Source organism: Crinia signifera, chromosome 5, assembly GCF_055691185.1.
Source record: "Crinia signifera chromosome 5, ASM5569118v1, whole genome shotgun sequence".
Classification (NCBI taxonomy): Eukaryota; Metazoa; Chordata; class Amphibia; order Anura; family Myobatrachidae; genus Crinia; species Crinia signifera.
This window is the reverse complement of record NC_139221.1, coordinates 139,720,377-139,740,956: the sequence shown is the minus strand read 5'-3', so window position 1 is coordinate 139,740,956 and position 20,580 is coordinate 139,720,377. Positions and strand designations below refer to the sequence as shown.

At 42.9% G+C, this 20,580-nt stretch overlaps 1 protein-coding gene across 2 annotated transcripts in view; it reads right to left on the bottom strand.

Moving 5' to 3' along the window:
* Positions 1-20,580, bottom strand: part of LOC146080614 (cadherin-10-like) — a 397,974-nt gene that overhangs the window by 238,496 nt on the left and 138,898 nt on the right. The gene's annotated exons all lie outside the window — the stretch shown is intronic.

Here is a 20,580-nt window from a genome sequence, read left to right as displayed (position 1 = left end):
CCTGCAACTGAAAAGCACAACTCTCAATGTATAACCAATAAAGACATTGGGCCTGATTCTGGTTCACTTGCAAAAGCAAAGTCACTCCCTAATAGACACAACCATGTGCACTGCAGGTGGGGCAGATGTAACATGTGCAGAGAGAGTTACATTTGGGTGTGATTTTTTTTCTATGCAGAGTAAATAGTTGCTGTATTATTACATACAAGCTAGACAAATAGATGACAGACATGAGATAAGGACATAATCAGCAAATGCAAGCACTAAAGGTATCAGCAAAAATCCTTGTGAATGGGGGATTTTAATACAGAACTTAAATTAAGGCCCCCATACACTATGCGATTTTGGGACGATTTCATCCGATTTCGGCACTTTGTGCCGATAATCGGATGAAATCGGCCCAAAATCGTAGGTATGTGACATTTGATCCGATCCGATGCGCGGTCCCGTGCGCATCGGACCGGATCAGGGAGGTCGGACGGTCTGTACATACGATCACGTCCGACCTCCCTGTATGCATATGCCTGCCACCTGACAGGCATATGCATACAGACACCGGGGGAGTAGTGGGGGCGGCCAGCGGCAGCGGTGGTGGGGACGGACAGCGGCAGCGGTGGTGGGGGCGGCCAGCGGCAGCGGTGGTGGGGGCGGCCAGCGGCAACAGTGGTGGGGGCGGGCAGCGGCGGTGGGGACGGGCGGCGTGTGCGGTGAGCGCAGTGTACTTACACATAGCAGCAGCGGCGGGGACGGGACGCGCAGTGGCGGCTATTATATTTTTAAAATACTTGTCAAATGACCGGCCGCTCTCTGATTGGCCGGAGAGCTCTCAGCCAATCAAAGAGCGGCCGGTCATTTGACAAGTATTTTAAAAATATAATAGCCGCCACTGCGCGTCCCGTCCCCGCCGCTGCTGCTATGTGTAAGTACACTGCGCTCACCGCAAACGCCGCCCGTCCCCGCCGCCGCTGCCCGCCCCCACTACTGCCGCTGGCCGCCCCCACCACCGCTGCCCGTCCCCACTACTGCCGCTGCCCGCCCCCACTACTGCTCACCGCCCTGCAGCTCCCCGGGGTTTTTTTTACATGGGATAAATCGCATGCGATTTATCCCATGTAAAAATGGCACATCAAGTGCCAAATTGTATGTGAGCCTCCCGGGGAGCTGCCGGGCGGCTCGCAGGTAAATTGGGTCCGACTTGTCCCTAGGACAAGTCGGCCTAATGTATGGGGGCCTTTACACCCGTCTTTTTTTTTTTTTGTGCTGACACAGTAACAGTAACTATCTGGATGGGGGTGGGAGGCAGCCCACACTCGGATGTCACCATCCAAGGGGATGACACCAAAGTGTCAGCCCTGATGACAGCACTATCTCTGTGGGCACCCAGCATTTCTTGGGATGCAGGAATACCAATGAAGTGATGAAAACAGGGTCCCAGTTACACTTTGGAACATGATCAGCTGTCCACGATTACAAAAGTATAATTTTCTCAAGAAAAATTATTTGGTATCAAAATGTACATATATAATTTGAGCATAATTAATTTGGTTACCATGCTTTTGTTTTTTTTGTTTTTCTTGAAACACCAATGGCTAATTTGAATTAGTTCTTTTAATGTTGCACATTTTTCACAATGTAAGATAATTTGGCACATCACATGGTTCTTTATCATTGACTGGACATTGCATTGTGCAAAATACAGCTAATAATGTGGTCATGTGAGTAATGTTGGAGATTACTATGTATATGGATTAAATTTACTAAAAGCCAAATTAGGTATTTAGGTACCGATGGATCCCCTCTCTTTCATTTCAGGGTTCTGAGGGGTTTGGGCGGTGGTGGAACCGGTGATGGGGACCAGGGAGGTGGCAGACAGCAGTTGGGAGCTCCATCGGAATGGGGCATGCAAGCATGTGAGAGGCTTCATCTGTATTTTGGTAGTTTACTACAGGCAAAAATGAGGGAAAGCTGACCAAAATACTGATGGTCAAATAAATGATCCAGCTCAACAAAAAGCTATGTTAAATAGCTTACATTCACATGTAATAATAACTTAATGCATATATCTGACTTAGTCAAAGATGTACTGGTGTTAATAATATACAGTCATAAGTATATGGATTAGTAGCATTATGAGTTGCAAATTCCACCTATCTATAATTTAAATGTCTAGTATCCATGTATCTCCAAAACACTGACATCTGTTGGCAGCAAGTGAAACTACATCTACTAGCTTTTGAAGCATTAGCTTTGAGCAGCTTACTAGTAGTTTCTCTATATATATATATACTTTCACTGTTTTCATTTCATGATTACAAATGTATATCTACAGTATGTTGCTTTACTAACAATTTCAACCAAATGTCATATTTCCAAAAATGCTACTTTACTACATCATTATGTCATATGCAGTCTATTTTGGCACCTATTTATAACCAATTATTTGCTGGATAGCCCCCCAAAACAGCCATTTTTGGGGGCATATCTGCATGTATGAGGCCCGGGGGTGGTTAGCAATTTTACCACCTAATTTTTAGCATTTATTAATATATTCAGCAAACAAAGCCTGTACAGATCATAATAATCTATGTCTGCCTTCCACTCTGCAGTAAATTGATGATATCAGATGTGTATTGTAATTGGATTGTAACTGACTTACCAATCTGTGAAAAGATAGTTTTTTCTTTTAGTTTGTTATACCAGTCATTGGGGTCTATCCTATAAGTTGGGATGATTTCATGGGCTTGATTCATGGTGGAAATGGCCACATTTTATGGCAGATGGCATTCTCACAAATGTGCGACCTGCTCTATATATTTTGTGGCATGAAATCATGTGCCATTGCCAGAATTTATTTGCCGCTGCAATGACACCACCCGCTCTTCACATATAATAGGATCGACCCCATTGTCGGTTTTTATTACAACCTAAAGCTTATGGTTAGTAAGTTTACCCTCAAATACCTGATTGGAATGACTGTTCTATTACAAAGAATGTTCTGATCTGCAAATCATAGTCTGTATACTGTATATTGTATACTGTGTGATACACTTTTTTTGTCTTGAAATAAATGTATTAACACCCTGTGTTCTTGCTTTTCTTCAAGATTGTTCCACTATACAAACAAACTGCATGTGGACTCCATTGCTATGATAGAAGCAGCGGGGATGTTGATAACAACACTCTTTCAGCTTATAGCTTCTTGAGCACAGTACATTTACTGCAGGGGAGTTGGTTTGTGCTGTTACTGAATTAGTGCTCCTTATTTCTATGAACATTTTATCATATTTCTTGTTATTTCATTAGTGGACTGTTCTCTATTAGGAAATTGATTATCATCTTCTTTTAGTTTGTGCCTTCTTAGTACATGTTTTTAATTCATAATTACAAATTTATGTCTATGTTGCTTTACCAATATTTTCAAACCAAATGTCATAGCTTTCCAAAAATGCTACTTTACTCCATTATGTCATAAGCGGCCTATTTAGGGACCTATTTATAAATAATTATTTGCAGGATATCCCCCCAAAACAGCCATTTTGGGGGCATATCTGCAAATGATGTCTCCTTGACTGTATGTACCGGGGATCACAACAGACATCAGCAATACAGTATCTCCTGCAGTCTCCTATTTTTGCTTCCAAACCTTCTCAATTATATTTATATATAAGCTGCATTTTGCCATATTTACCATGCTCCAGAATGTGACGTGTTCCAGAACTTGCCAAAGTAGTTAATGCCATTGTATCCTCAGGGATTCTATTTACAAGAGGTACTGGGAGGGGAATAAGTAAGAGCCCTCATCAGCACCCACCACATATGAATTTGTGGTATGCAGACTGCACATGCACAGTAGTGCCAATGGCCCCCAAAGAAGAAGTGAAGGAATTGATAGCTTGCTTCTTACAAACTGCACTGAAGGGCGCCCTTCAAAACTCATGTCCTTGCAAGTTTATTTTTAATAAATTCAATTGATCTGTATTTTTTTTAATTAATGCGAGTACAGTAGTGGTGAGAGGAAAGTGTAGTTATTGGGTCATAATAATTAATAAATATGCTCCTTAGTGCCTTATTTCTTAAATGTGTTGTATATTCATATATTTGTTCAGTATTTTCACAAACAATTTATGATCACTAATTATGTTTTTTTAGTAGATATTCATATAAATTCAATATAGTTCCTTCTGTTTTTCCTTTTGCTGCATAGATTTTTGAGATACAGTTTATATTTCCATCCTTTGATAAAGCTACCAGGTGTAGCGAAACGCGTAAGGGGACTCCTTGCTACAATCTCCCAACCATTTGGTCTTGGATCACAGACCTGGATATTCCCATTGGGACACTTTATTCCAATTCTCCAAATTTGGATACAAACTTTCTTACTTAATTGCCAGGTACTCTTTACCTAGAAGGGCGCCCACGATTTTGATCGTGGGCATCGTTAGTAAAAAAAATTGCGTCTGTCGCATCGCATGCGACCAAAAAATCGCATGCGATGCGACCGACGCGATGCCCTCGATTTCCCATAGGGAACAATGTTAAATGTCCCAATTGACCCGATTTTCCTGTTCAATGTCTCAATTGACCCGATTTTCCATAGGAAACAATGTTAAATGGCCCACAGAGGCCAAATAGGCACCCTGAAGTGTGAAATGGCCCCCACAATTGTTAACGCCACCTCACGATCAACGTGAACCCGAAGCGTGGCGAGCGCAGCGAGCCCGCGAGGGGTGGCGGTACGCGTCCTACGACCTTTTCATACCCCCACTATCCACGTCAGCCTGGAGTTGAGAATAGAAAGTGTGGCGAGCGCAGCGAGCCACCGAGCCCGAAGCGTGGCGAGCGGACGCGGACAGCTGTGAAGCCCGCGAGGGGACGCGTATACCTGTGAAGGTGTCCGCATCCGCTCGCCACGCTTTGGGCTCGCCACACTTTCTATTCTCAACTCCACGCCGACGTGGATAGTGGGGGTATGAAAAGGTCGTAGGATGCGTACCGCCGCCCCTCGCGGGCTCGCTGCGCTCGGCACGCTTCGGGTTGACGTTGATCGTGGGGTGGCGTTAACAATTGTGGGGGCCATTTCACACTTCAGGGTGCCTATTTGGCCTCTGTGGGCCATTTAACATTGTTTCCTATGGAAAATCGGGTCAATTAAGACATTGAACAGGAAAATCGGGTCAATTGGGACATTTAACATTGTTCGCTATGGGAAATCGCGGGCATCGCGTCGGTCGCATCGCATGCGATTTTTTAGTGCATGCGATGCCCGCGATGGCCGCGATGGGCGCCCTTCTAGGTAAAGAGTACCAACTGCCATACCAGGAGGTTGAGAACATCACGTACATCCATAAACGCTGTGGAAGGAGTTGGTTATTTGTGCCATCTTGGGCCAATTCTCTCCCAAAAAACCCCTGGATTAGTGCTTAGTCCCCTTCACCCTGTGTGTCAGACCACCTACAGCACGGGTGTCAAACACAAGGCCCGCGGGCCAAATCCGGCCCGCCAGACCTCGTCATGTGGCCCACGCAGCCGCCGCCACCCACCCCCGCCTGGCACCGATTACATTACTGCGGGAAGCCATCACAGTGTGAGTGTCACATCACATTCAATGACACTCACATGACAACTCGAGACTGAGAGAAATACCTAACAACGTGAGGAAGCCGGGTGACACAGTCACTGCGCCGTGGCGCTCGCTGGGAGGAGGAGGGAGGCAGGACAGTGGACACAGACTTGTTAGTGTCACTGTGTGACGTGCCCGACTCCTCCCCGGCTCCTCCTGCGGGCAGCGGCTACGGCGCTGCCATGTGTGACACACGCCCGCCTGACAGCAGTGCCAGTGACACCGTGACATGCATGCTGCTGCGGCTGCCTGTTGGACTTGGACGCCGGCCCGACAGGGATTTGCCTCCTTCCTGTGGTGCCGCGCTGCGCAGCAGTGGCATCAGTTGGTTCAGTATATTTACTGTAAGTTTGGCAGTGGGATGGGCACAGTTGTGTTGTCTCTTGTTGTGCAGACCAGTCTGTCCAGTCCAGAGTCCATGGAGAGCCAGCCAGCAGCACACAGCCGCAGCCTGAGCCCACAAATCTGCAGTGCGGCTGCCTGTGTCCAGGGTCATTATCATTATCTGTCCCACTGTCACCACCAGTCCAGAACTCTAGCGAGAGTCCTGCGAACCCAGAGGCCCAGGTCACCTGCTGGGCGATCTGGCGTCACGTCACTGTGCCCTGTCCCAGGCCCCCAGCCAATCTCCCTGCTAGTTATTACTTACATTATTACAAAAAACAGTAATAATTGAATGCAGTGACAATAATTTATGATAATAAAGAGAGGACATATAGTCCTTCAGATACAACCGGCCCTTTGAGGGTGACCAAACTGCTGATGCGGCCCCCGATGAATTTGAGTTTGACACCCCTGACCTACAGTCTCCTGCACCCTGTGTGTCAGACCACCTACAGTACCCTGCACCTTGTGTGTCACCAGCTATACCGTCCCACCTGCGTGTCACCACCTATACAGTCCCCTGCACCCTGTGTGTCACCCCTACAGTCCCCTGCACCCTGTTTGTGACCACCTATTCAGTCCTGTGCATCCTGCGTGTCACCCCCTATCCAGTCCCCTTCACCCTGTGTCCCTACAGTCCCTTGCACCCTGTGTGTCACCCCCCCCTCACAGACCGTGTTTCATCACCTTCAGTATACAGTCTCCTGCACCCTGTGTGTCATTACCCCTACACCGTGTGTTTCATCACCTATACAGTCCCCTGCACCCTGTGTGTTGCCTCCTACAGTCCCCTGCACCCTGTGTGTCACCCCCCCCCCCCACAGACCCTGCATTTAACCACCTACAGTCTCCTGCACCATGTGTGTCACTCTCTTATGGTCCCCTGCACCCTGTGTGTCACACCACCACAGATCCTGCGTGTCACCAAATTTACAATCCCCCACAGACCCTGTGTTTCACCCCCCTACAGTCACTACACCCTGTGTGTCACCACCCCCCCACAGACCCTGCGTGTCACCACCTTTACAGTCCCCTGCACCATGTGTCACTCCCCCACAGTCCCCTGCACCCATTGTCACCCCCTACACCCTGTGTATCACTACCTATACAGTTCCCTGTACCATGTGTGTCACCACCTAGTCAGTCCCCTGCACCCTGTGTGTCACTCCCTTACAGTCCCCTGCACCATGTGTGTCACACCCCCCACAGACCCTGCGTGTCACCACCTTTACAGTCCCCTGCACCATGTGTCACCCTCCCACAGTCCCCTGCACCCTGTGTCCTCCCCTACACACAGTGTGTCCCCACCTATACAGTCCCCTGCACCCTGTGTGTCACCATCTATACAGTCCCCTGCACCCTATTTGTCACCCCACTATAGTCCCCTGCACCCTGTGTGTCACCACCTATACAGTCCCCTGCACCCTTCGTTTCACCACCTATACAGCCCCTTGCACCCTGTGTGTCACCCCACCCCCTACAGTCCCCTGCACCCTATGAGTGAATTTTACTAAGATGTGAAATACACTTCACAGGTCATGTTGCTATGGGCAACCAATCACATCATGTCTACTATCTTCTAGAGAGTGGTAAATAAATAAGTAGCTTCTGATTGGTTGCCCATAGCAAAATGACCTGTGAAGTGTATTTCACATCTTAGTAAATTTCACCCTATGTGTCCCCACCTATACAGTCCCCTGCACACTGTGTGTCACCACCTATTCAGTCCCCTGCACCCTGTGTGTCACACCCCCCACACACACCCTGTGTGTCACCACCTATACAGTCCCCTGCACCCTGTGTGTCAGCCCCCTACAGTCCCCTGGGGATACTTTCGAATGGTCGACCATAAGATGGTCATTGGGTCGACATACAGGAAGGTTGACAGCGGTCTAGGTCAACAGGGGTCTAAGTTGACAAGGGACTAGTTCGATGCATGCCGACAAATATGGACAGGTGGTATTTCATGCCCTACCATCCAAATAGTGTGCCCAAAGCATTGCGAGCACAGCGAGGGGATGCGGAGCACTCAAAATTTTGTCTATGTCAACTGTGTCGACATTTGGGTCAAAAAACATATGTCGACCTTGTGACTGTTGACCTAATCCATGTTGACCCATTGCATGTGTCGACATAGACCCCTGTAGACCTTGTCCTCTGTTGACCTTTCCCCATATCAACCTAGACCCCTGTCGACCTTGCTGCATGTTGGCCCAACGGTGTCGACCTAACTGTCCCTGGACCCTGTGTGTCACCCCCTACAGTCCCCTGCACCCTGTGTGTCAGCATCTACAGTCCCGTACACCCTGTGTGACACACACACCCCAGAGACCCTGCGTGTCACCCCCTTTATAGTCCCCTGCACTGTGTGTCACCCCCCCACAGACCCTGTGTGTCACTCCCCTAAAGTCCCCTACACCCTGCGTGTCACCCTCCTACAGTCCCCAGCACCCTGTGTGAAACCTCGATAAAGTCCCCTGTAACCTGTGTGTCACCACCTATATAGTCCCCTGCACCCTGTGTGTCACCCCCCAACAGTGACTGCACCCTGGTTCTGTCGCCCCCCCACAGACCCTGCATGTTACTACATATACAGTCTCCTGCACCCTGTGTCACCCCCCTACAGTCACAACATTATACATATGCCTAACACTGTAATGCCCATTATTCATATGCCACACACTGTGATGCCCAGTGGTGCAAGTTGAATGTTCATTTAGTGGCGGTGTTGATAGTGCGCAACGCAGGCGCGCACATAAAAATGGGCGTGGTTACATGTCATGGCGTGGTCACACAAAATAGAGGAGTGGTTTGATGACAATAAGGGCATGGCCACGTTACCGTAATGCCCAATGCATATGGCATCATATACCATAATGCCCGATACACATGAGGCCACACACCGTAATGCCAGATACACATGATGCCACACACCGATGTGTGGAAACTGCATTCAGTACACAGTCAGGACACTATGAATATCTTGTCATGCTTATTGGCCTTTCTAATGCCCCCACAGTATTCCAAGATCTTATTAATGATGTTTTATGAGACTTCATAGAAAAATTTGTCATACCTAGATGACATTTTGATTTACTGAGAGTCCATTGAACAATATCATTTCCATGTCACACAGGTCATTCTCAAGTTGTGGGGAAATCATCTTTACACAAAACTCAGCTCAAATAGTATTTACCATGTGCTCAGTTCCACAGGATAAACAGCATAACAGGTGAACTCCTTCTTAGAACACAGAAGCAACACCATGGAATTTAGAAGTATGATAATAAACTTCTGCATACTTCTAATTTTGTGGTGAATATATATCTGCACCAGCGGACATGTCAACACACCAAAAGAGGTGGTCAAAGTGCAAGGCAGATGTGGAAAAAAACCTCCGATACAACCTCTAATGTAGTTGTGAATTTATCTTCATACCAGCTTTCAGGCATTGAATCTAATATACTGTCCAAAGGATTATCTTATATTCCAACTACAGGGTTTAATAAAGAAGAGTGGACTGTTGAACACCACAAACTGTCACGACAACTGCGACTTAAAGAATATTTTGCAAGACCAAAAGAAAATCCTACAACTTCTACATCAAAAACCCTGGAACCTAAGCAACCACCTCAATTACGCAAGATCCTACCCGGATCCAACTTTGATCCGAAGTCATTCAATGCATCCATAAAAACGTTCTCTCGTGTATTGAATGAGGATGACTTACAAGAATCTACTGAATTTAAACCATCTTTCAATAATTGTAGTAGAATGGAACATAAAGTATTGCGTGAATTGGCTTCCAACAAAGCTTTGGTATTCCCTTCAGTGGATAAAAGTGGAGCCTTGGTGCTCCAGGACGTTGATAAATACCACACACAAGTGATGGTACATCTGGAAGACAATTCAACTTACAATCGTCTTGATGGAGATCCAACTAAGTCGTTTTCAAATGAATTGAGCACTGTTCTTCAAGAAGCTATGAATGCTGGCACTATTACGGGAGAATTTAAAGATGCTCTTTTACCTGCATTTCCAGTGTCACCAATCTTTCACTGTATACCTAAAATACATTAATATTTGGTGGACCCCCCGGGCAGACCCATAATCTCTGCCAGGGGGTCACTGATGTAACCATCCTCAATTTATGTAGATAGTGTGCTAAAACAATTCATAAGAAAACAAGACAGATATCTATTAGATAGGACCACAATGCTACAGAAATTGGCTATGGTCCCACCCCTTGATAAGGATACTCACATTTTTGTCATAGATGTATGTAGCCTTTATACAGCAATCCCACATGATTTGGGGTTGCTGACAATGAAGCGCTTTGTGCTAGACAATATGGTTTGTGAAGAGGCTGTTATTGAATTTCTCTTGAAACTGCTACAATTGATTCTTACCAGGAATTTTTTTTTCATTTACAACATCACTTTTTATTTGCAGGTCACTGGGTGTGCTATGGGGGCGGTGGTAGCCCCCTCATATGCTAACATTTTTATGTAACAGTTTGAATATGATTTTTTATTTTTTAATGCATTAATCTTTAATAGAATCCTCCACTATTTCCGATACATCGATGACATTATGTTATTTTGGTAGGAGACCCTTCTAATTTGAGTAACTACATCATGTCCCACAATGGTAAAGACAGTCCTATCAAATTTACATTTACATCTAGCCCCAATAGGGCAAATTTTCTTGATGTAGAAATTGGTCTAGTGGATGGCGTTATTTCAACATCGCTCTACTCAAAACCAACCAATAAAAATAATCTACTACATTATACCAGCTGCCATCCAAGATCAACGGTAAGAAGCTTACCGTACTCACAGTTTGTGAGGATCAAAAGGATCGTTTCAGATCCAGTAGTAGTGGAGAGCCAGATGGATGAAATGGTAGTTAGATTCCCCCAACGTGGTTATCCTTCGCATGAATTATTGACGGTCAAAAATAGAGCTAAAAATCTTAATAGATCACATCTGTTAATGCCCAAAAGTAAACAGGACGAGGATAAATCTGTAATACCGTGGGTAACCAACTATACCGCTATGAGTCCAACCATTAAAAATGCAGCTAAAAATAGATGGCCATTGGTAAAGACAGATGCAGACTTAAAACTGCAAACTACCCAATTACGTCCTTGCTACAAATGCTCCAAAAATCTATGAGATATTTTGGTAAAATCAGAGATAGTAGTGGACAATTACCAGCACAGCTCTGTACCTAGGGGTTGTGTAAGGTGCACTTGTGTTGGGTGCAGTTTTATGATCCCAGGTGCTAAGTTTTGTCATCCTAAAACTGGTGAACTATTTAATATACGCCATACCCTGACCTGTGTATCTAAGTTTACAGTCTATCAGATTATCTGCCCTTACGGGCTGTCCTACATTGGTAAGACAGAGTGTTCTTTTAAAACTAGGATGACAGTTCACCGTAGTGCCATACATAAAGCATTAATAACAGGTACAGATCAACCTGTAGCCCGTCATTTTGTAATGGCAAAGCACAATTTATCAACTATTCGCTACAGAATGATTGATCACATTCCTATATAAATCAGAGGAGGTTACCGAGGGTTACAGCTTCTGCGCTGTTAGGATCGTTGGATAATGAGACTGGACACTCTAGCACCACATGGGTTAAATGAGCAATCCGGCTTGTCAGTACTTGTAACGTAACTTAATTAATGAATTGTTAATGTGTACATGATCCTTAGTGTTTGATATACTGCTTGTTTTTTAACTATCATTGTTTATGAATGTATAGTTGTTGTTTTGTTGTTACGGTAACGGGAGGAGCACGTGACTCACGTTGCAGGTCGGCTGACCTGTGTATGATGTCACACATTGGCGCCGCGTGAGGGTGCGTCCTCGCCGGGATTGGCGTACTCACTGGTGATCTATTTAAGGTATGTGTTTCTAATATTTTTTGATGCCTGATGGAAATATCGCCTAGATATTGAAACATTGCTTAAATAAAGCCTTTATACTGCTTAAAGAATTTTGGAGTGCTGAGCCTATGCTACGTCTATTGATTCCTTGCACGGGTACTCAGAACAGCATCATTATAAGTGGATGTGCCGGACCTTCCAGTGTCATTATACATACATATATATATATATATATATATATATATATATATATATATATATATATATATATATATATATATATTAGCAGATATGTACTGTAATGCATAGTTTATGTTGACTGGTACTCACAGTATTGATTATGTCAAATTCTGAATCTATACATGTACTAGTTTCAATAAATCCACCAGTGACCTCTAAAATTTGACCTGACAGCATATGCTTGCTATTTTAACTGGCAGCATTTTCTTGAACTAAATCACTTTTTTTGTGCAAAGCATGTGTCTTTTTGCTCAATCAAGATCATTTAATTCCCCTCATCAATTTCTGTTTTCTCATAACGTATGCAGATTACCACTTTGAAATGCACGAAGAATTAATCCTTGAGGACTTTTTTTTTCATCTCTTCCTTTCTCTAATCAGAACTCTTGAATAAGTATGTTAGCATTTCTCTTCTAATATATTTGTGCACAAAAAATCAGGTTATTGTCATTTTTTTCCAGGAGACATGGCTTATGTGTATTTTTTAGTTCCTTTATGAAACCACAAACAAATAAAATGGTTTCTTAAGTAACCACATTTTATAGCATAGCATAATAATTACTAAGCATGCCAAAAGTACATTACAAATATTGTTATTTTCAGTTGCAACCTGTACTGTATGTGTTAACTGGGGTATGCAACGTAGTTTTCCCCTTTTGCAGGGGTGTAACAGACAGAAGCAGTAGAGGCACCAGCCCCAATGCTCCAAGTCATGAGAGCACAGCAGCATCTGTGTGTGTTCAGCAGCATCTGCGCCATTCACACTGCACTGCAGCAAGCAGTGGTGCACCCACCACTGCTGCTGTACTGTGAGATGTGATGCACTGGTGAATGCTGAGACACACACAGTGGAATATTTTTAGTGGTTGCAATGTGAGAGGTGCTCACTGGCCCATGAGTCCCAAGGGGGGCCTACACCTCTCAAACTGCACCTATTTTTAATATCTAGAATTCATTCATGAAGACAGTAGTGCTGCTGGAATCGCTGTGCCATGCCAGTTTTTCAGAGGTCCACACATGCACAGTAGAGTCTATGCACTCTAGTGCTCATACTCTGCTGCGTTGCATGCAAGGATGCTGCAGCAGAAAAGAGGAGGGTGCCCAAACAGAGGAGGCTGCACACGGGCCTCCTCCTCATTTAAGGCCCATACACACTAGATGATTATCTTTCCAATCTGGCTGGTTGGAATGTAAATCTGGAACATTTTCGGGAGCAAATAACAACTGACCATTTGCTACTAAACATGGAAAAGAGGCAATAATTGGTTCTACATCAATTTATGCAGATGACTGCTTTTGTCCATTTTCCAGTGTTTGGGAGCAAACATTTTATTGTAATTTGTTCCCAGAAATTTCCAGATTTTCATTCCAACCAGCCAGAATGGAAAGATAATCTTCTTGTGTGTATGGACTGGACTCACACATACACCATATTTGTTTTCCCTTTTTTCTTTAACAGTGATGGGGCAGGGGGCATCAAATTCCACCTTGCCTCCGTGCGCCTGCGATGAACCTATGCATTTGACCTTTTGTTAGGGTGAGCTTGAGGGTTGTTTGCTATTAACATTCTGAATGTAATGTGAATATTTATTTGCCCCAAACCTTATGTGAGACATTATAAAAAGCATTTACTGTACATTTCTGGATTATGAGTATCTACACAGCTTTTTTTTTTTTGGTAACAATAGATTTCCCCATACTTTTCAAAAGACAAAGTGTGAGTATCAAACCAAAAAAGCATTGTAATTTACAAGCTACATACAGAAAATGTTTTTCTAATGCTATTCTTATATACTGTACATATGCAGCATCTTAGTCATTTTGTCAAGCATACAAAACATTGCTGCGATTAGCTGCAAATCCATTTGCAATCATTCACCATCGATTATTTTCCCACTGTGTGCAGTGGGCAGGACCTACTCATTGGATGACATCACACCTATTCCATGAAAATTCTTGGACATGCCTGCGTTTTCCCTGACCCTCCAAGAAAACTTCCTGCCAGTCAACTTGCCTAGGTCCAATGATCAAAAAGTAGCAGGATTTTGATAAGTTGCTCCAGAAAGAGCCTTTAATTCTCAAAGCCATTTCTTCGGCTTACAATTTTTTTCAAAGATCATTAAACTACTCCACACATTCCACAGGAATAGCAAACTGGAAAACTAATTTCCCACTCCTGGAGACATGAAACCTTTTAAAATCGCATGTTAAAACAAGCAAAATGTTCTCTTCCTCTGGATATCAGGAAATGTCTTTTAACATATTGCACAGAAAGTATCTATTCCCCCACAGACGGTTCTTAATTTGCTTCTCAAATGATGATAGCTGTCGGAAGTGTTGACACCAACAAGCTGACTTGTATCACTGTCTGTGGCACTGCCCATTAATTAGTCTTTTTTGGGTTCAAGTGAGAAAATATGCAACTAAAAATCTGGTAAATTACATGGTTACTCTGAATGGGCATTTTTTTTAATCCTTCCAAGTAATCTAAACATGACCAAAGTCATTAAGAAAACTATTGTTGGCCATTAGCACAGCAGCGCGATTCTACAAACATGGGTAAATCCAGAACCACCATCAGTACAATCATTTAAAGCCAAGCTGTTTACCTCTTCCATATTGAGTGGGTGGGAGTAATAAACACTAAAGTGCAATTTTTTTTGAGGTTTGGGTATATTGCTACACTATCAGTCCCGATGCGTACACAAATTCATAACTCATTTGCAAAATAAATATGGTACATGACACAAGCTTTATCTACAGATCCACTTATTATGCTATGAGTCGCTTTCGATTTTGGGGGGGAGACAAGCACAGACACTATTTTACTCTTTGATTTTACACTTTTAAGGGTACTTGTGTAGTTTCATGGCGCCAACACGTGCACAATCTGTAACAGAAACTTGGCAGACTGCCAGTCTCTGTTTAACTGTGCGTGTGCCGCTCTAGCGCTGTCTGACTGTGCTCGTGCCGCTCTAGCTCTACGTTAACAGCGTAGCAGCCGGCCAGCAGCAGCAGCATGCCCAGGCGCTGACAGGTCACTGTGGTACTTGTAGTTCCACAGTGAAATAGGCAGCGCCTGGGCACCGCTGACAACGGGGGGCATGTTAAAGTGGACACCCCGGCACACCAATGACGTGCCGGGGCTTCTAAACTACACACCCCGGCACACCGCTCTAGGCGCTATGTATACGCTAGATTCAGACGCAACTGCGTCTGAATCTAGAGTCCCTGCTAGCCGCTAAGAAGCGGGGAAGTCTGGATTTAGACGCTAAAGCGTCTGAATCCAGCCTCTAAGATGTTGGGGCATCTAAATCCAGACCTAAAAGCGTCTGGATTTAGTAGGGTGTAGGAGTACATCTAAATTTAGACGCAAAAGCATCTAAATTTAGGTGGGCCTAGGGGAACACTATTGAAACCCGCCCTCAGTGCCACTAGTGGATGCCACAGCTGAGGACCTTGTAAATCCCACTATCCACGCCCACACGAAGCGTGGCGAGCGGCGGCGGTACGCATCCTACGACGTTTTCATACCCCCACTATCCACGTCGGCGTGGAGATGAGAATAGAAAGTGTGGCGAGCGCAGCGATCCACCGAGCCCGAAGCGTGGCGAGCGGACGCTGACACCTGTGAAGATCGTGAGGGGACGCGGATAGCTGTGAAGGTGTCCGCGTCCCCTCGCGGGGCTCGCTGCGCGCGCCACGCTTCGGGCTCGGTGCCTCCCTCTGTGTTTTAAAGTAAAATGAATGTTGGGGAAATGAAGTACCATGGCAGGAAAAATATATAGTTTAAAAGCAATTGAAGGCATTTATGCTAATAGAAAATGAAAATTAAATTTTTAGTTAGTATTCAAAATAAAGAAAAACATGTAATATTTACAATCATTCAGAAAAAATTAACATTGCATTTTTAGTAGTACAGAGCAAAATTATAAAATAACCTGCAGCTGATCACTTGGTATACGCTTAGGGTCAAGGTTGCAGCTGCAGGGTCTAATGTAAACTCCCAGTACTGTATTACAACTAACAGGAAGATAAGTAACTGTAAAAATATAAGGTACAACCATTTATTTGTTAAAGCGTTAAGAAATAAAACAGGTGCAGCGTACATTTGAATTTTAAATCCCTAACTAACATTTATTTGACTTTACTGTTTAATATGCACAGAATGACTAGAGCTACTGTAAGCAGTAATGATGCCTTTGAGGTTTTTAATATATGGAATTCTATTTACCCTTCATTTTGCAGTTCATTCTTTAGTACCTCAGACAGAAAATTCAACATAAGCATGTGCTGTGTAGTGATAAAGAAAAAGGTAATTTCTAATAAATCTGCTTAATCCTTAATATAGCAAGAGACACAAACAATAGTCCAAACATAATGGTACAAAACATGATTGTACAAACATAATATCTGTATTAATAAAGGCTTGTATGCAAGATATTCATATTCGTATATGATCATCACAGTCAATATCAGTGTTTACCTATAGGCTGCAGGAATACAGCCCCCCCCCCCCCCTCCCCCAGGTAAAATCCATCACTGTAGGGAAGCCAGATGCTGTCCGTGAGACTGCACTGGCTTCATTGTGACTGACAGTGACATACTTTTGAAGTCTGACCTGCTAGAAACCCAAGGCAATTCCTTTGGGAAGTGTTCCCTCCAGGCTACCTCTTTAGCTTCTATGGGCTGCACCCAAAGCAGGGCATAGAACCCAGGTTATGCATATCCGCCGGTCCCGGTGCCTGTGACCTACATAGTACAGGCACCGGGAGCACAGCAGGGAGCAGTGGGTGAGCATTGGTGGCAGAGGGGGGTGTCAGCATTGCAGCCAGCTATCCTACTCCTTGGAATAACCAAAATATATTGGATCACATAGTGAGTTCAATTTGTCTGTGAGCAACTTGGAAGTTAAGGGATATAACAGAGTTGTAATGGAGCTTTCTCACATGGGCAAAAGTTCAGTGATGCATCTGTAGGCTATGCAGAGTTGGGCCAAATTTGGAAATACTGTACACCAGCAACCCAGTTGTTGTTGTAAATGTACCCTGATTATATTGATGAGTTGCAAATCAAGTATAAATGGTGGATGCCCAACAAAGTCATGTACATCTCTGCATATGGGCAAATGTATGCCCCTACATGCAATGCATGAGCAGTTAAGTCTTGAATTCTGGTTATCATCGATCCCGTTTTGTTTAGTAGAACACTCATTTATGTATTAGTATTAAAACACAGCTCTGTCAAAGGTGTCCCAGTTGGAAAAGTATAGATAATACAAACAAGAGTCTGTAGGCTTTCTGATCCAGAGTATGTAGGCTCTCTACTCTCATCAGGCTTTTAATAGGTCCTTCTTATTCCATTCTAGTAGGAATGAGCATCAGATATTTAAGAATATTATACATTTATTAGTAAGTTCTTGGTATTCTTTATTTTCTGTTTAGTACTCTTTTTTTGCTGGGATATATTAATATATTCTTGCAAGAGGCTGTTTCCTAAGAATGGAGGCTGATCAGAGAATGAAAGACACCCTGAACATTTATATTTACAGTAAGTGGCATTAAGTGATAGCACCTGGGGCATAGGTGGCGTATTTCTATCAATTGGAGCCATTCATCAACAACTGATGCCCAATTGACTGATTTATACTTATTTGTAGATAAAGTACTACTCCATTTGTAACTTTGTACTTGTTTACTATTTCATATGCGGGTGCATAAACAGGTGCAGCGAGAGCTGCTATCACTATGAAGCTTAACAGCACAAAAAATAAATGTCTTGGGCTTGTTTAATGGAGAGAATCTTCAAAGAATATTTAAAATGTTGTACAGTGATCAAAAAAAATTATACATGTTAAATATTATATAAAAAGCGGGGGCCATATATAGATGTCCTACCTCAATCCACCCAGGACCAAATATTCAGAGTCTTTGATAATATTAAATGGTTTCTACACAGGAAACTAATGACCACTGTGATTTAATTACTTGTTTTCTGTCACACTGAGTACCTATTTATTTGGCATGTCTGACTATGTTTTTGCTACCCCCTATGACCCCACTCCCCTATTTTCTTGTGTACTCCTATCCAGTGATCCCCCTGCCTCCCTTCCCCCTTTGAAATGCATTTTGTATATGTTTAGTTTAAACTGTGCGACGTTACCGAATCGGACTTCACTTTTCAGTGAGTCCGTGGAGCCTCAGAAGTGGTGTAGTGGCGCCACTCACCACAGCTCCCGACGGGGTGGTGATTGACCGGTAGTGTTATCGCTTAACACTCCGGCGCACACCCGACACTCTATTCACGGCTATCAGACGGAAGCGGGTCTCCCCGGACAGTCTAACACTGCAGCACTGACTCAGCCGCCGGTGCGTGGATGTGACTGCCTCGGTGTTACCCGGCCAACGTCAGGGAAATACATGCCCGTAGCCTCACAGCATAGGCTCGGAGCTGTATCCCTTGTCATACGCACGTTAAGCACTTGCCTCACCCCCCTATTACTGTACACAACCTGAACCACCACTTATACCTACGGGATACGATATTGGTTCCCTGATACATTATATTGTAAGATAAGTGACATTACAGGGTTGACTATAACACTGTACAGACGGTGACGCACACTAACTTACTATATTAATTTATAAGGGGACGGTCAGACAGTGGGGAACACTGTGTGAGGACTTAGTGTCCTCTTTTTAACCACACTGTCCGTGTCTTATATGTTTATTTTAGTCTATATTTCGCAATTCTTTTAACTACTTCAATTAAAAGTTACTTTTTAGAATCCTTTTCTCCAGTGCACCACCCCAGTGACATTCTTTCTTCTTCCAATAAAATAGTATTGTAATCTACTTGATATTTATAGATCATATTTAGTTATACCAATGGATGTTGTATTGCAAAACTACTGTTATGTTATTTGATTCCATCAATAGATGATTCTATGATGTTATGTTTCTGAAACAAAGATGGATAATAATTATTGAAAATCCTTTCTAGTATATCACAATTTGGGATGGACAATATAGCTGCTTCCTTCTTGTCACTCTTTAATTCAAGCTCCATATGGTGTAATTAATTGTAATGCGTTACTTGTTTTCTTTGATAAAAAGACTTATAAATATAAATCATTTTTAATACGATATTATCATTAAAAAGTTGCAGCGATTAAAAAATCTATCACAGACTGCAATACTAACAGAACAAGGAATAATTCATCAAGAATTATGGGAATATTTTTGTTAGGTAATAGTGAATGTCTGCTCATTTTGTGGTCTATCATGCCATAAAACTCGTAACAACTGCAATTTGGGGGATAATAGAAGATATATGTCAAAAATACATATGTTTCATCTCTACTTTTTTTTCTGGTACAATTACAGTACAAAAAATAAAACTCTGTCATATAAACAAAAACCATGGGCCCGGTGCAGTAGCCCTTTTGAATAAAAATGTTTGGCTGGCATCCCAAAATCAGACTTTTATAAGGCATGGTTTTGCCTTGTAAATGATTAGCACTTTAAAATAATGTCCGAGTTCAGCTGGTATCCAGCATGGCACCTGATATTAGAAGCTATTACATTAGGCCCCATGTCTACAAAACAGAGGAAAGGATCTAAAAAATCTGAACACTAAATAAATCAAAAAAAGATTCAATGACCTAACAATACAAACAGAATCATCATTAATAAAGTATAAACTACGAATAATACATTAACTGAAAATCATGCAAACGCCAAATGCATAGAAATGTCTCTTAAATGTAATACATACATTAAAAAGTTTGTTAAACCATTACTCCAACAACATAATAAATATAGAAAAAAATCAGCTACACATTAACATATATATCAAACATAAGTGATCAGTAATGACTGTTCACTAAGGAACTTATTTATCCAGCACTGTCACACTGTTATTAAATATATTTCACTCTTGTCTGTTTCTTTGTATAGAAAGTAAACACACAACATAGAATGAGAAACAATTTGTAATGTTGCTAAAAAGGAAAAGTGGAGGTGTAGATTCCGGCTATCATTTTCTAGAATGCAATAAAGAAATAAAATCTCCAGTACAATCAGATTGGCTGCTATGGGCAACACATTAACTTTTTAGACAATTTAGTAAATATACCCTTAAGAAAAAAGCTGCTCAGCTGTACTTGAGTTTAAAATAGCTCATGGTCTTTTCAGATTGTCAATGAATTTAATATCCTATTATTGAGAGTACTTCTCTAGTGCATTCTGAGACATGTTTAAATTGTATTGTTGATGTTTTTGATTTATTAATTATAGCGGAACAAATATTTTTGTACTATCCTAATTTTTGAGACATTCAAATGACAGCATATTATGAAAACAGTGTAGAATAAAATGTGAAATTCTTATGCTTCTCATTAATTGCAATGATGTATATCATGTAAAATACATGTTTA